The sequence below is a fragment of the Gopherus flavomarginatus genome, chromosome 1 (assembly GCF_025201925.1).
Source record: "Gopherus flavomarginatus isolate rGopFla2 chromosome 1, rGopFla2.mat.asm, whole genome shotgun sequence".
Taxonomy (NCBI): Eukaryota; Metazoa; Chordata; order Testudines; family Testudinidae; genus Gopherus; species Gopherus flavomarginatus.
This window is the reverse complement of record NC_066617.1, coordinates 67933108-67948694: the sequence shown is the minus strand read 5'-3', so window position 1 is coordinate 67948694 and position 15587 is coordinate 67933108. Positions and strand designations below refer to the sequence as shown.

General features: G+C 36.7%; 1 protein-coding gene across 10 annotated transcripts in view; it reads left to right on the top strand.

Annotated features, from left to right (window-relative positions):
- The window catches only part of GRIP1 (glutamate receptor interacting protein 1), a 584939-nt gene that overhangs the window by 297533 nt on the left and 271819 nt on the right, over nucleotides 1–15587 (top strand). The gene's annotated exons all lie outside the window — the stretch shown is intronic.

The following is a 15587-nucleotide window of genomic DNA, read 5'->3' as shown; positions in this document are numbered from 1 at the left end:
AAACCACAACATGCACTATAGATCGCTTGAGATTCATTCAGCTGTAGGAAAAACCAAAGAGTCTTTAATTTGCAAAGTCTCTCTTAAGCAGTATTGTACTGTCCTTCAGTATTCATATTCCTCTTTGTTTCCCAACTCTCTTGCATGGCTGGGTTGTGCAAGCTTTTCCTTTTCAACTCAGGGCCTCTCCCTATTGGCTCCTCTTTATTTTATCCCTGTTTTAATCAGGCCATTTTTGCTCACCACAGTATAGAGGACAACATTGTAAGCTGTTTTGATTACATCTATATGATAAGATTCCAGGATTGTCTATCACCATGTCACGCTGAAGGCTAAAATGTCTGAGTCAGTGTGAAGTGACAAAAGAAGTTACAAGCATGATTGAGAACTTTTTTTTTTTGTTCACAATTTCACCTGTTTGAATGATCACTAGCTTTGCTGTCTATTACTTTTCAGTTTTCAAGTTCTCAGCCATTATGACTTTACCAGTTGCACCTGTGCAGTATACAGCTACAGTAAGGCATGATGTGTGCTGTGCCAAGAGTCCTACCTAGACTGTTATCATATCAGAGGTAACTTAAGCAACAATCACCCAGACTCCTGCAGCAATTTCATTGGTTGTATGAAGGATACCACACAGATGGTGGATTAATTGGCCCAAGTGCCACAGATCCTCAAAATCGGCCTCTTGACAAAACAACCAGCACACACGCGTGCACACACAGACACAGCTCCTCGTGGCATCACACACCTTCATTTGCCACATACACAAATATCTCACCACAACTGACACTCATCAACACAATCACCCACACAACAAGACAGCCACAACAACAGTAACCCCAAATATCAGCCTGAAACCTGGAATATCTGTAGAGTCAGTGTGAAGAAATGGAAGCAGCTATACAAATGGGTGAGAGTTCGTTTTGTTTAGAATATCACTAGCTTGCATCATAACTAGGATTTGTAGTCAGTTCCCAACTGCTGTCCAGTTTTTAAGTTCTCAGCTGTTTTTGGCTTTTCTACATACAACTTTATGAATTACACTTGTGTGACAGCACAGGTTTTCAGCCATTTTAGGAATTGCTCATGAAAATAGTACAAGGTCTTTCTCCTCAGAAAGACCAGCAAAATAGAATAAACTAGGAGTTTCTATATAAAGTCACTTTTGGTTCGTAAGCCAAAAAAAAGTTTTGAGTCAATGTAATCGTGCCTCAGTGGGCCACAAAATCAGGACAAACTGCTAATAGGTCAGATATACCCAAAAACTGGTGCCTAATCCCCCATAGGATATACCAAACCAGCAACAAAAGTAAGCTGTTTCACCACGCTGGCTAACACAAAGTCATAAAAACAGTTTCCTTAGGCATTCTGGGTCTTATATCACCACCAAATACACTGGATTTAAAGGTAAGTGGTACTTTACAACCAGTCTCATCAAATAAAAGGTTCTCCTGATCCCAAAGAACCATTCACACACCCAGGTCAATATATAACTTAGATCTTACCCAAAAATCATGCTGATGCCAATCCTTTAGTATCTAAAATCTAAAGGTTTAATCACAGAGAGAGAGAGAGGAAGAAAGAAAGGTGAGAGTTAAAATTGGTTAAAGGAATCAAGTACATACAGTAATTGGAAAGTTCATGGTTAAGGCTTGTAGCAGTGATGGAGTAAACTGATGTCTTAAGTCAAGTCTCTGGTTGCTTCCAAATCATTGGAAGGTCCTCAGCCCATTGGTTAGAATGCTTCCATTAGTATAAGTTCATAGTCCAGAGGCTTGGGCAGGAAAGAGACTGGAGCAGGACAGAGGCAAAATGGAGGTGTTTCCAGGGCCTTTTATAGCTTCTGCCATGTGGAGGGAATTCCATTGTTCATACTGTGGAAAATTACAGCAACAAAATGGAATTTGGAGTCACATGGGCAAGTTACATGTTCACGTATTTCTCCTAGTCACAGCAGGAAATTCCATTAAGTGTAGATAGGCGTCTTCGCTGGTCTATTGTCAGTTAAATGCTCTTTAGATGGGCCACTCCATTTGAATAGGCCCTCCAAGATATGCTGGCTAGCTACCTTGTAGGCATTACCCCAGGAGAAAACATTTGAAATATAGAGCCAATATTCATAACTTCAAATACATGCATACAGATAGCATAATCTTAACCAGCAAATCATAACCTTTTTATAGACATCTTACATGCCACATTTTGTACAAGATTTGTTGCAAATATATAACTGTAGTTGCAACAGTGATGTATGTGGTCATATTTTAATCAGATACCATCACAATGAACTTCATGACAGTGCTCAAATCTCCTTGACTTTGCAAATCATGGGAAGAATTTATCACATTTCCCAGAAAGTTCTGCCTGTCATGGGATGAGATTTGTCTCTTTTGGGTGAAGTTGGAGGGTGGAGATGAAAACTGGGTTTGTAATGAAAACCGAGCTTCAGCTTTAATTATGAAATCACATCTGCTGCTCCATAATAATTTACCAAATGGCAGACAAGGAGCAGTATATATTGATAAAACACTACTTAATACCAGTATCTGCTGCAAGAGGAAATCAGTGTACAAGTGTTATATACGCAATTTCAAGAGAGCTTTAGGAAAAAGGAATTAAAACAATAATTTGCCACTAATAATCAAATGATATAACAGAATGGTATTCCTCTAAGTATAGATACCAGGATGACTGGACACTCTGTGGACAGATATTCAGATTTTGACCTAGATTTTCATGAGTCTTTTAATTCTCTGGGGAAAAAACATTTGTTCTGTTGACAAACTGGTTTTCGTTCTTTATCAGGCCATTTATTAATACATTGATAAAAATCTATATTTAGCTGCTCATAGTTTGTTATTGATAATATAGTGTGTAATGCTATGTTTGCTTTGAGAGATTATAGGTATACAGTGAGCAGTGGGGAGGACAAAAAGTTGACCAGGGTATGTGCAGATTTCAGAGTGTTAGTGTTATATCTGGCCTGACTTCTATATTTTTTTTAAAGGATGTTTTAAAAGATGCTATTAAAAATGTGTTGAATAACAACAGGATGCCACTAAAACACTTAATGATCCATAGTGGAACGGTCCTAAAATAAGTGTGTGGGTTATCCAGCTTTTACTCCCCTAAAAGGCATGTCACAAATATTACAACATCTTGTCTTCGAGCACACTAGCATTTGTCGTATTTGTGCTGTCCTGGTAGGTGTCTGATAATTTTTTTTCAAATCCTAATAAGGTGTTCTAGCCATACTCACTACAAACATCTTTTCCTGACGTAGATGATATGCTATGTATTAACTTGCACATCTTGCGTATGTAGTAAGTTTGCCTTTATTTTTATGACAAAAGGGAGGATATGACCCTATTGTAACACTGTCACCTCTGGGATGGAAAGCATCATTTGTTTAATCAGGTACAACAACCTTACACAATAGGACAATGGTGGGCAACCTGCGGCCCATGGGCTGCACATGGCCTGTCAGGGTAATCTGCTGACAGGCTGTGAGACAGTTTGTGTACACTGATCGTCCACAGGCATGGCTGCCCGCAGCTCCCAGTGTCCGCGGTTCGCCATTCCCAGCCAATGGGAGCAGCAGGAAGCAGTGCAGGCTGGCCGCTACTTCTGACAGCTCCCATTAGCCAGGATGGCGAACCACGGCCGCTGGGGGCTGTGGAGGGCCATGTCTGTGGACGGTCAATGTAAACAAACTCTCTCACAGCCCATCAGTGGATTACCCTGACAAGCCGCAGGTTGTCCACCACTGGTCTCGGACAAAGAAAGATTAAATGAAAATATAGGGTGTAGCTAGATTTAAGGTTTACAAATAATATTAATTTATTACTTTGTATTTAATTATTAATATTAATAGCATGGGTTTTAGGCTCGCCAATCTGTTTGATCAGAAGATAAAAGTTCTTGTTCCGTATTAGGTTCCTCAGAATTTACAAAGGACCCTCGGGGGTGTGACAGGAAGCTCACACCAAGACGAATATAGTCTTAAAGACTTTTTATTAAAATTAATAATAGTAAGTAAATGGTAAAATACTCAGAGTGACAAAGTTACAATTGCATTACTGCTGTTTAAAAGATACGTATGATAATATTGTATTATATGCAACAAAGCTTTGGTTAATATACTCACACTCTTTCTTGATAACCTGGTAGTAAGAGAGACAGGACCAGACTTGCAAGTCAGGTTTCTCAAATCTGGAGTGAGGGATGCAGTGCTTAGAGGAAATTAATACTAAGAACTATCAAAACCAAATTAGGGTTTACTTGTCTAACTTAAACTTAAAATCAAAACCTAATAAACAAACTAAGAATAAAAGCGTAGGGAAACCAAGCTTAGCCTAGTTCCCTTGAAACTTAAAGTTTAAGAAGAACAAGTACGTATAGCCTACTAATAGTAGTGGTCGTAGTAGATAGATAAAATAGAAAGAGTGAGATAGAGAGAGTGGAGGAGGTAAGTGAGAATACTTTAGCGAGATGGGTCACCTCTTTTATAGGGCACAAGTGCCGGAAATTTTTCCTCCTATGCCCAAATTTCATTCCTTACTCACATAGGTTATTATGTATGTGCGTATTGATGACATGTACCTACGCACATATGTTTCCTTGTGGTGTACCTGTTAAGTCTGTGGGTACAACTCTGAAACCCCCCTCCCCCCATGCCATTCTCCATTGTCTATTGGTCTAGATAAAAGGTCATAGACATGCGTGGATACTTACCTGTTTAGGTAACAAGATACAGGTTAACTTTACTTTTTTGGTAAAAAGTCTTAATATAGATGTGCTAACTTTGCCTTACCTTAACATACAGGATATGGCCTATAGGTCTTTTGCATTACAGCCAAACTTATTTTTAATATAAATTTATAAACTTGTTACAGTATCAAATACTTAAACTATAAGAAAAGATTATATGCAAGCAAGCAGGTTAATCCTATAGGCTACACTGGAGGTTTAAATAGTCAATGTTCCTTGTTATACTATGGCTTTTGATATTTAGAAGAATTTTAAAAACTTAAGCATATTAACAAACTATTTGTTTATTTTTGTTAAAACAGGTTTTGCAGATAATCCCAAATTTTAATCAAATCTTATGTGCACAGATTTCAGACTGGAACAACACAGGGCATTTCGTAATCTGCCTAATGTAAATATTTCAGGATGAGAATGGTCTAAACACCCTTTAGAGTTTTGCTTGCCCACTTTCAGTTATCGCTAATCTCTACTGTTTAAGGGGGAAAAAAGAAGATATCAGATAGCCGTATGCAATCATATTATTATCCTTGCTCATAGGTTTTTAAAGGCATAGGGGACCATTAGAGCATCTAGTCTGACCTCCTGTATAATACAAATTGTAGAATTTCACACCTTTAATCCCTGCCCAAAAACTTGTTTGACTAAAACATATCTTCAAGACTGGATGTCTTTCTAGACTTGAAGACATCAAGAGATGGAGAATCCATTACATTCTTTGGTAGTTTGTTTAATCACCCGGTAAAAATTGTGCCTAATTTCTAATTTAAAATTGTTTGGCTTTAACTTCCAGCCATTGTTCCTGCTATATTTTCTCTGCTAGACTGCAGAGCCCTTTGGTTCTCTGTATTTTCTCTCTGTGAAGGTACTTGTACACCATGATCAAGTCAGGTTTCAATCTTTTTTTTTTTTTTTTTTTTTGGTACACTAGATAAATTGAGCTTTCTAAGCCTCTCACTATATGGCATTTTCTTCAGCCCTCAAGTAATGTTTGTGACTCTTCTGTGCACCCTCTCTAATGCACACCACAACTGGACAGAATATTCTAGTGTTGGTCTCACCAATGCTGTATAAAGATGTAAAATCACCTCTGACTCCCACTGATTACTTACCTTTTTCTACATCCAAGGATTGCATTACCCCTTTTTGCCACAGTTTCACACTGGGAGCTCATGTTGAATTATTTGTCCCCTGTGACCCTTTTCAGACTCACTTTTTTCAGGATAAGATACCCCTTTATGTAGATGTGACCTGCATTCTTTGTTCCTATATCTCGCCTTTGGCTGTTTTAAAACTCATTTTGTTTAATGGGCTCAACTTGCTAAATGATCCATATTGCTCTGTATGACTTCCCCTTGCTGAGCTATGATGGATGAAAATGTTTAGTGCCACACAGTGTGACCTAGGTTATTACATCTGCCATGAAACAAGCCATGGAGATAAACCTCAGTGAATTTTATTTTATTTCTTTTTTACGTGAGAGGATTGAAATAATACAGTTTAGGAAGTTTAATTGATGAACAGATGCTATCAAATAATTGTATTTTTAAAATTCATAGTGTAGGATAATGAAAGACTCCAAATTAATGGAAACTAACGAGAGAGGTGTTGAGTGACTATCCTAAAAAAAATATTAGGCCATGGACACACAATGTGTATGATACACTGAAACACAAGAGAGTTGGCCCTTTAAACAGTTTATTTACTGGCACATAGTTTGATGGTTGCCAAAGAACAGCCAATGCAGAGGATATACTTCAGATAAAGAGACCATTTTTCAAAAAAGTTTCTCACAACAAATTTTGCTTTGCTTAATGTCCACCTTGTTGCATGCAGTATTGTTGTTTCCATGTTGGTCCTAGGATATTAGAGAGACAAGTTGGGTGAGATATCTTTTATTGGACCAACCTCCTGTGGGTGAGAGACAAGTTTTCGAACTACATAGAGCGCTTCTTCAGACCTATGTTGCTCAAAAACTTGTCTTTCTCACCAACATGAGTTGGTCCAATGAAAGATATTACCTCACCAACCTTGTGTCTCTGTCCAACTTGTCGCATCCATGGCAGCGTCGTCTCTTCATAAGAATACCACTCCCTCAAAAGCCTAAATCCTGGTGTTATTTCATGGCATGATCTGTAGGAGTGTAGGGTGGTGTTACATAAATGCAGCAATTAGTACAGAATATTGAGCATGTTAGTCACATGTCCACCCCACTTGCTGTAGAACAAATTCAACATATTCATAGCACAGTCGGCCTCCAGGTGTTCAAACTTGAAATGCAGACCCCCTCCCTTATTTTCTTTGTCCAGCCTCATGTTTTATATATTTGATCTCTCTCCCTCCACACCTTACTGTGTACTGGACAGGTGAAAGAGGCATTCAGATTCTGCTTCTCACCTGAGATGTTCTGGCAGGTGATACTCTGGGGAAAGAGTGAGATTGCATAGCTGGTTGACCACTGCTCAAATAGCAACCAAAACATCCTTTGTCAGCCTTATTTCAGTACAAAAACCAAACTTCATTGTAACAAAGGAATTATAATGCAACCTTGCCATCTTGCAATTTATGCGGAGATGGGAATATAATTGCAACAGTGAATCAGGTTTTCCCTTCCAGTTGTGTATTTTCAAGGATTTATAACTCAGCCATCAGAAACTGCTGTGAGTTGAAACTTTTATTTATATTGAGTAACTTGTATCACCTCATCTTTGTTCTGCATCACCTTAGTTATAGGCTTTTATTGTCCTTTCAGGGTTTCACAGACATAAAGTTTTGCCTATATAAATCTTTAAAGTATACCTGAAAAATTCCTTGAACCCTTGTGCTAAATGCATTATGGGTACCAACATTTGGTCGTATCTCTCACAATGTGCATTTTATCTGTTCATATGGTGTTCATGCTTACATAACTGTTTAAATGTTAAAATAATGTATCAAAATAAAATACAGAAGCAAGTAATACAACTACAGAGGCATAATTATTCTACTTTTTGTTCTAGTGGTATTAAGATAATCTTTTGATTTTAAATGGCAGAGTCAAAGCAGCTGTTATCTCTTAAAGTGTAAGAGGCTTTTCCCCCACTTGAATGGTAATAGAGAGTGTAGAAATTTCTTAACAGCATTTTATTTGTTTACACTGTGTTGTGTTTAGCATCTGTACTCCACTGTGTAAAGGATAAATATGTAGATTGTATAATAGCAATTCAATTAGAACAGGTAAAATCCCCTAATCAGCTCCAAAAGGACTTTTCAAATCAAACACCTTTGGGAGCAAAGAAATGTTCTTAGTAGTCTAGCTTTTCAAAAGCTAACTCTGTTTTCCATAAAATAAAGGATGTTGCAACAGCAGGAAGGTCAGCTTTGTGACTAATTGAAAAAGTATAAAGCCCTATAGAGATTGGAATTACGGAAGTCTTTAACCATGTACTACAGCATGTGGAAACTGCTTGTAAAACAGAGACATCCCTTAGTTTCGAGATTACATTAAATCCCAGAGACTGTAATTATATGCATGCTGCTGGCAGACACCACCACTAGGCTCTGTGTGTATGCTGGAGGGTGGTGGTTATTTATGGTTTCTCTAATTGAAATCTACAAACATTGGTGCAGAATCCTTTTTGGTTTCAGTTGTATCATTTTCTTCCCTTAATGCTACTGCTTCCAGTATTGGTGAAAAACTACCTTGGTGGTAATTTATTTAATTATATTTGGAAGACTACAGGTTGTTTATGAATCATTATGACAGAAGATACTAAGAAGATTTCTCAGCAGTGTTCCTGAAGGAAGGCACCCTCTTTCTTTTTCTTTCAATTTTATGAATCAAGGCCAAGAAATATGGTGCAATGTTGTGGATTCATGTCTAAAGTGGTGCTGTATCCAGAATGGTTCCCAAACTGTATCTTTTCTTATGTAAGTTTCTGCCCAAATTAAAATCGCACATAGTTCAGCTTATATTTAGGGATACCTTTGAAAGACAGAATTTAATAGAGCTGCTAAGATAAGGTTGTTTATTATTGTAGCACATACGGTATTGTTTCATTAGTATATTACAATTCCTCTCAAGCCCCTAATTATTTCTTTAAAGCAAAGCTATGCCTTTGTTAAAGCATTGGCCAGAACAGCTTAACCATGTAGTTTACAGTAAATGAAATTAAGTTAAGAGTGAAAGAGCTGTTTTGTATTAAATACCTCAAAGGTCTGCAAAGGACAGTTCCTCCATGTAAACAAACAATTCTCAGCCTTTCTGGAATACACATTTTTATTGAAAAAGACAGTTTCAATTTTCTCACCAGTTATTCTTGCATTTTTGTGCATCTGTTTGTACAGTTTGCTATAAAGGACACAATATATGGTAGAGCATTCACTGTTGGTGTTCACTAGAAAGTTAATTTTAGATAGAAAAAATGTACATTCTCTATAATTTAATATTATATGCAGTTTTATAAAATGCATTCAGAAATCCAGATTATTGTTTGTTTTGAATTCATGAAACCATAGTGGTACCAGACAGTAGCTCTATGGTTTATGAATTGGTGAATAAGCGAAATGTGTTCAGTTTTTCAATACTGAAACATTTGTTCTTCAGTACGTCATTTTACAAGGCACCCCAGGCTGAGGCAATACTGACTAATCTTACCGTAGATTGACTCATAGGTGTTGAAATGGAGGTATCTAGTTTGATCCTGTTTGAGATGAAAGAAAAATTTTAAAATGTTGGAATTTCCCATGGAATGGAAATTCTAGGTTTTGACCAGTTCTACATATCTCCTGTTCTTTGTAGCATCTGCTTGTTGCATTTTGTTTCCAGTTAGGAGCGACAGGGCAAGGACTGGCTTCTATTATATCTTTAGAGAGTGTCTAGCGCAATAGGCCCCTACTCTTGCTTGGGCTTTTGGGTGCTGTAAATAATAATAATAATATAATAATAATAATAAGTATAGATTTAAAAATTCATTTTTACACTTCTCTTGACAATCTCCAGGTATTATGTGGGTAGGAATAAATGCCATTACTTTGCAGGCACCTATAATCTCTTTTTAGTTAATTACATAAACAATGGCACACAAAATAGGCACTTGTACGAAGTACCAATACATCTGAATGAATCAAGATACATAAGACTGAAAGTGTTGTTTAATCACCTGAGAACTCTGGGTGTCTGAATTTAAGATGGAATTAAGATCAAGAAAGTGAAAAAAAAATGTTCTATCTGAAGTACTCTTCCATTCTGGAAATGCACCGTGACTTTAATAAAATGCTTTTCCCCCCTCCTCATTACATGTTTGTAATAATGGGCTAGTGAGCTGTATATTTATGCTCCATTCCGGAAATGGGCAAACCGTTGCAACTACACAATGCCACTGAAATCCATCTGTGCACATTACGATGCAAGTTTGAAGGACTAGAGTGGAAATTGCAACTGTTGGAAACCACCATCAGTAAGGCAGGATAAAAATCAAATCCCAAATCAAGATAAAAGTCAAAATATCAGATTTGGTGGTTGTTCTTGTGCAGAATGAAAAGTTCACAAGTTGCTGGTTTGGTGATGATGAAATGTTGGTTTCACTATTTCCAACAGAAAAAAACCCTGACATTCCTGAATAAAAATATTTCATTTTGGTGTGTTGAACCAAATCAGAACATCTCATTTCAGCTTAGTTTGATATTAATCTGCCCCTCCTGAGCTGCCATGATGCTTTGTTGAGGTCAGGGGGGAAAATGTATAATATTTTTAAAAATCATATTTTTCATTTAAATTGGATTTTTTATTTAAATTAAATACAGGTTTATTTTTAAAAAATAAACCTGATTAAAATTAAATTTGAAATTGACAAACTATATTAATGACTAATCTTACTATAGTCTATTAAAATAATTAACATTAAATCAAAAATAATATTACATCGTCTATATTTGCTGCCAAGTTTTAAAGAAAGTCAGACAACTGAACCGGTGAAGTCACTGACTCAGTATTTGGAACCAGAGATTGCTGAATTGCTAAAATAGCCTATTGACAGCAGTAGCCTCTTCTGCAGATACAGAGAGAATATTTTCTTCATTTCAGTTTATTCAACTACATCAGTTCAGCAACTAGTTCAGTCAAAATTAAGAAACTGACTGGGAGTTGAAAAAGCAGGGACGTTTATTTTCCTCTTCGAATCTGTGAATAAAAACTAGGTATGAGAGGATGAGATCTACTAGTTCTAAAATCTTGAAGGATGTGGTCACCAGAAGTAATCAATTCAGTTCACTAACTGCAGGTAATACCTCCTTTGTATAAGAAATTGGTTAGTTTGAAATGCAAAACATGTTTGGATAAACATTTTTTTTACTTACATATCCAGCATATTTAAGGTAGTTTCATTTAATAATGATAAATGCTGTTTTGTGCATTTTAATTTAATTTGAATTTCTATCAAAATAGAAAGTGGTAAATAATGCTTTTCTTATTTACTAGATGATGATAATTTTTATTTGTAATTTATATCAACCCCTACCAATAAAAACTATAAAATGTTGAGTATGAATAAATGTAAATTAAGCTATATAATTGATTAAAGACATGAGTATAGACATGGTCTAGCCTCCTGGTTAGCAAAAAGAATAATCAAATTTAGCATATTTGCTATATTAGTTGCAAAATAACATTTTAACGGTTTTCAACCAATGAGAATCAACTTTTCTTCAGGGAAATAACTAAAGAAGTGCAAATACAAAACAAAATTAAAATGGATGATTTAAATCAAAGTTTGATGCTTGCTGATCTAAATCTTGATTAAAATCAGCTATCTAAATCTCTTTGATTTAAACCAGTTAATCCTGGTGGGAATTGTAGTTTGAGTGCTTCATACCCCCATTCTCCTCTACATGCTGGGCTCTCTGGGTAGACTACATCTCTCATGATAGACTCATAGACTTTAAGGTCAGAAGGGACCATTATGATCATCTAGTCTGACCTCCTGCACAACGCAACCACAGAATCTCACCCATCCTCTTCTATAACAAACCCCTAACCTATGTCTGAGTTATTGAAGTCCTCAAATTGTGGTTTGAAAACTTCAGGCTGCAGAGAATCCTCCAGCAAGTGACTTGTGCCTCATGCTGCAGAGGAATGCGATGACCCTTTGACCACATGATGACCCTTTAATCACATGACTCCAGTGATGCCCTGCATCAATTCAACCAAAGAGGAAGCAGCATGAGAGATGGCGTCTGGGCAGGAAGGCTGCCCTATAGAGGAAAATAGAGGCATAGGGCACTCAAGCTACAACTTCTGTGAGACACCATGGCAGCTCAGGTGAATACAGTTTAGTGTTGAACTGACCACAAACTAAATATTTCATTTAGATTTTTCCAACAGAAAACTGAAAAATTTTGGCAAAATCAACATTTTCCCACATAAAACTTCAATTTTCAGAAAGTTCATTTTCCATCCAAAAGTCTCTTTTGACAGAAAATTCCTGATCACTTCTAAATATCAGCAAGTTAAATTCCTGATTTCATATTGGAATTTTATTATTTATAAAAATTACAATCTCTTATTCCATATAGAACAAGCATATTTTTCTTCATTTTAATTTTCTGTCTTAGGTCACTTCAGAGGAATATAACTGATGCTGTGTTATGAAGCATTCTCCCTAGAGATGGGTTGGTAAAGATTAGGTAGAAAGTGACCTTTGAGAGGAAATATATATATTGATCCTGTCTGTTTTGTCACATAAAAATGAGCTGCTTCCATTTAATGACATGCAATTGAATATTTGCAAATATTAACTTAGTTGTACAAATCTGTGTGTGGTATATATAATACTATATGTTTATAAGAGTAAATTATGACTTGTAAGGAAAATGAGGCCAGCAAACAGGCACTATGAGTTCACACTACCCAAAGGGATTAAGATGAAAAAAAGTTTTTACAAATATATCAGGAGAAAACTCTGGAGAAATAGTAGGTCCATTAATTAATAAGGAGGGAAGCCAAATCAGCAAAGATTCTAAGATGTATGATTTGCATTTGTTGTTTTGTTTGTAATGAAAAAAAAATAGTTATGTCCAATTAGGAAATAATGAAAACGATGTGGACACAATGGTAAGAAAAAAAATTGCATGCACACAATTTTATATATGCACACTCTGTGCACGTGTGTGTAGTTTTTCCAAGTATTCTTGTATCTGTTTTACCATTCACTACGGTGACAAGGTTTTCATTGCTTTTTCGTTGCCCATAACTCCCCCCCTTTTTTTTTCCCCAAAAGACCAGTTAGATCGGTATCAAGATTAAATGTCTCATATCCAGGAAAATCCCAAAGAACTGGGCTTCTACCAGAGCATTTCTGCAACAACAAAAATTTGGTACCTATCATTAAGGCCACAGTCAGGAAAACATCCCTGTTAGGGAAAGTGCTTAAACACAAATGAGATATGCTTATGTACTTTCCTGAATCAAAGTCTAAAAGAAAAGGAGAGCTATCCTGTCCTGTAAGAGAGATTTTTGGTTCCTAATAAAATACAGAAAATAGTGGAACCATAAACAATAATCAGGAAAGAATCGAGCTCTTGGGACAGTTGAAAAGTCATCCAATAACCTCTGGTTTCTCTCAGAGTAGAGATTGGAGACACTTAAACAACTCTACATATCCTTGCCAAGCTTCATGGCATCAAAAGTCTCTGACGCATGTAAAAAAAACCAATATGGACACTTGATCTTGATACACTGCGAGAAAGGCATCATTGACCCACAAGACCAGTGCAATCTCCTCACCATAAACATGGCTAAAATTGGATTGACAAGGAACAAGGAAATCTGAAGACTCTCGGTATTTCCAGGATTGCTTTGCTGCTATTTTCTCAATAATCTGTCCTAAAAAATGGACGATTGGAGACAGGGTAATAATTGATGACCTCATCGATATTGTGACTTGAGCATGGGCCGAATCACATGCTTTCCTTAAGGAATGTTGGCAAGTTGCCCTTTTGAAAAAGATAATGATAGTTCCATCAATGATGGATCCAATGCCCCCCTCCCCCCGCTTGATCTCATCATTCTGGAAGGGCAAGGGTCCAAACAGCAGATAATAGCTCAACATTTCAGAAGTACTTTAAGGACCTCTGTGAATAACACTGGCTGAAACCCATGCAGAGAAGGCTCCATGTTTTCCCAGTCCACCACACGCACATGGCCTGTAGCTTGTCACAACTCAGCAATTACAGAGACAGACAACCCAAATCCCCCACACTGTGATATACTCAAATCTGCAACCAAGGGACGTCAGACTGACCACTGTCTAGAATAGTTCTGTTATTTGGGCTATGGAAGCTGAAAACAGGACTGGAGAAGAGGTAAGGAGATATTCTCTCATCAGCTTCCAATGAAAACAAAACAATCTGTTGTCAGTGAGTCTGTCTAGGACACTGTAGCTGTGTTGATAAACTGCATCTGGCCAGTCTCTTCAAAATGTGGTTGCTGCTACAACCAGGAAGGATAGAATGCCCCTAATAACGGAAAAATAAGAAAAATGGAGTGGATATTCTGATTTAAAATGGAGAAAGAAACTGATCTGTCTGATAAAGTGCTTAGAGCAGTGGTTCTCAACCTTTTGTCATCTGTGGACTTCTAGAAAATTTCAAATGGAGGTGTGAACCCCTTTGGAAATAATATTGTCTGTTGTATAGTTGATTTCTTTTCAGTCAGTTTTCAGGCTTTCATGGACCCCGTAGACATAGTCCATGGACCACCACGGGTCCGCAGATGTTGAAAACCACTGACTTAAAGAACAATCTGTTTTCCCCTTAGAGTTTCTTTGGATGGCCTTTTCCATGGCAGCTTCCAGAATTTTATCAACATTTACAAAATGTATGGCGTATGACAAACATTGTCCCATTTCTCCCTGCCATTTCCCCCCCATTCCCCAGAAATCTAATCCTTCTTCCATCTTTTAATCCCCCAATGTAGCACATGCACACCCTACACCAACTGATCAAATTAACTGCAACCTTGGTTAAATGTGTCAGAATATACCCTCACTGCTTTTGAAATAGAAGAAAATGAATGGGACATGGAGTATATGAAGCCATGTTAAATGTATTCCCAAAATGGAGAAGGGATGATAGATTAATAATTATCTGACGTTTTGAATGAACTATGTTGATATTGTCAAGTGAACCATTTGTCTTTTGGGCACAAATCTGCCTTTAAAGTTTTGTACAGCTTTGTTTAATTTTTTGCTTTTAAGCTCATAGATCCTATGTTGGGTTTTGTCCATTAGAAACATTTTGGTTTGTTTGTAAGGGTACAGTGGAGCTGTCATTTAAGCATCATGTTCTACTTCATTATTCTGTGAATAAAATGTTTGATTTCTTTGTGAATGGAGGTAAGAGACTGTAAAACATCTGAAGTAATGAAGCAATATTGTGCCATATGTAAAAGTTGGTAAGGTTTGGATGGATTTTTTATGACATGGGACAAGTTGATTCTTAGATGCACTAAAAGTGGATCTCAATTTATTTCCTCTTTTTTTTTTCTTTTTCCCACATTTCAGTTGGGAATTGGTGAGCGAACCTGATGTATTGCATATTTTTTTATGCAGCATCATTTTATTTATTTTGTGTGATCAAATGCTTCTTGGTCTTGCCCACAAAACTATATCTCTCTGTCCTCTTTCTGTCTGATCCCGTGCGTCCACTACCTTAATATAATTATTTTAAAATTATGAAAATGCTTTTCAGATGATAAAATCAGATAGGCAAATAGTGTTTTTCCCCTACCTTCATATAACATAAAATCTAAATCCTTTAAAACATATTTTTCATTTTAAAAT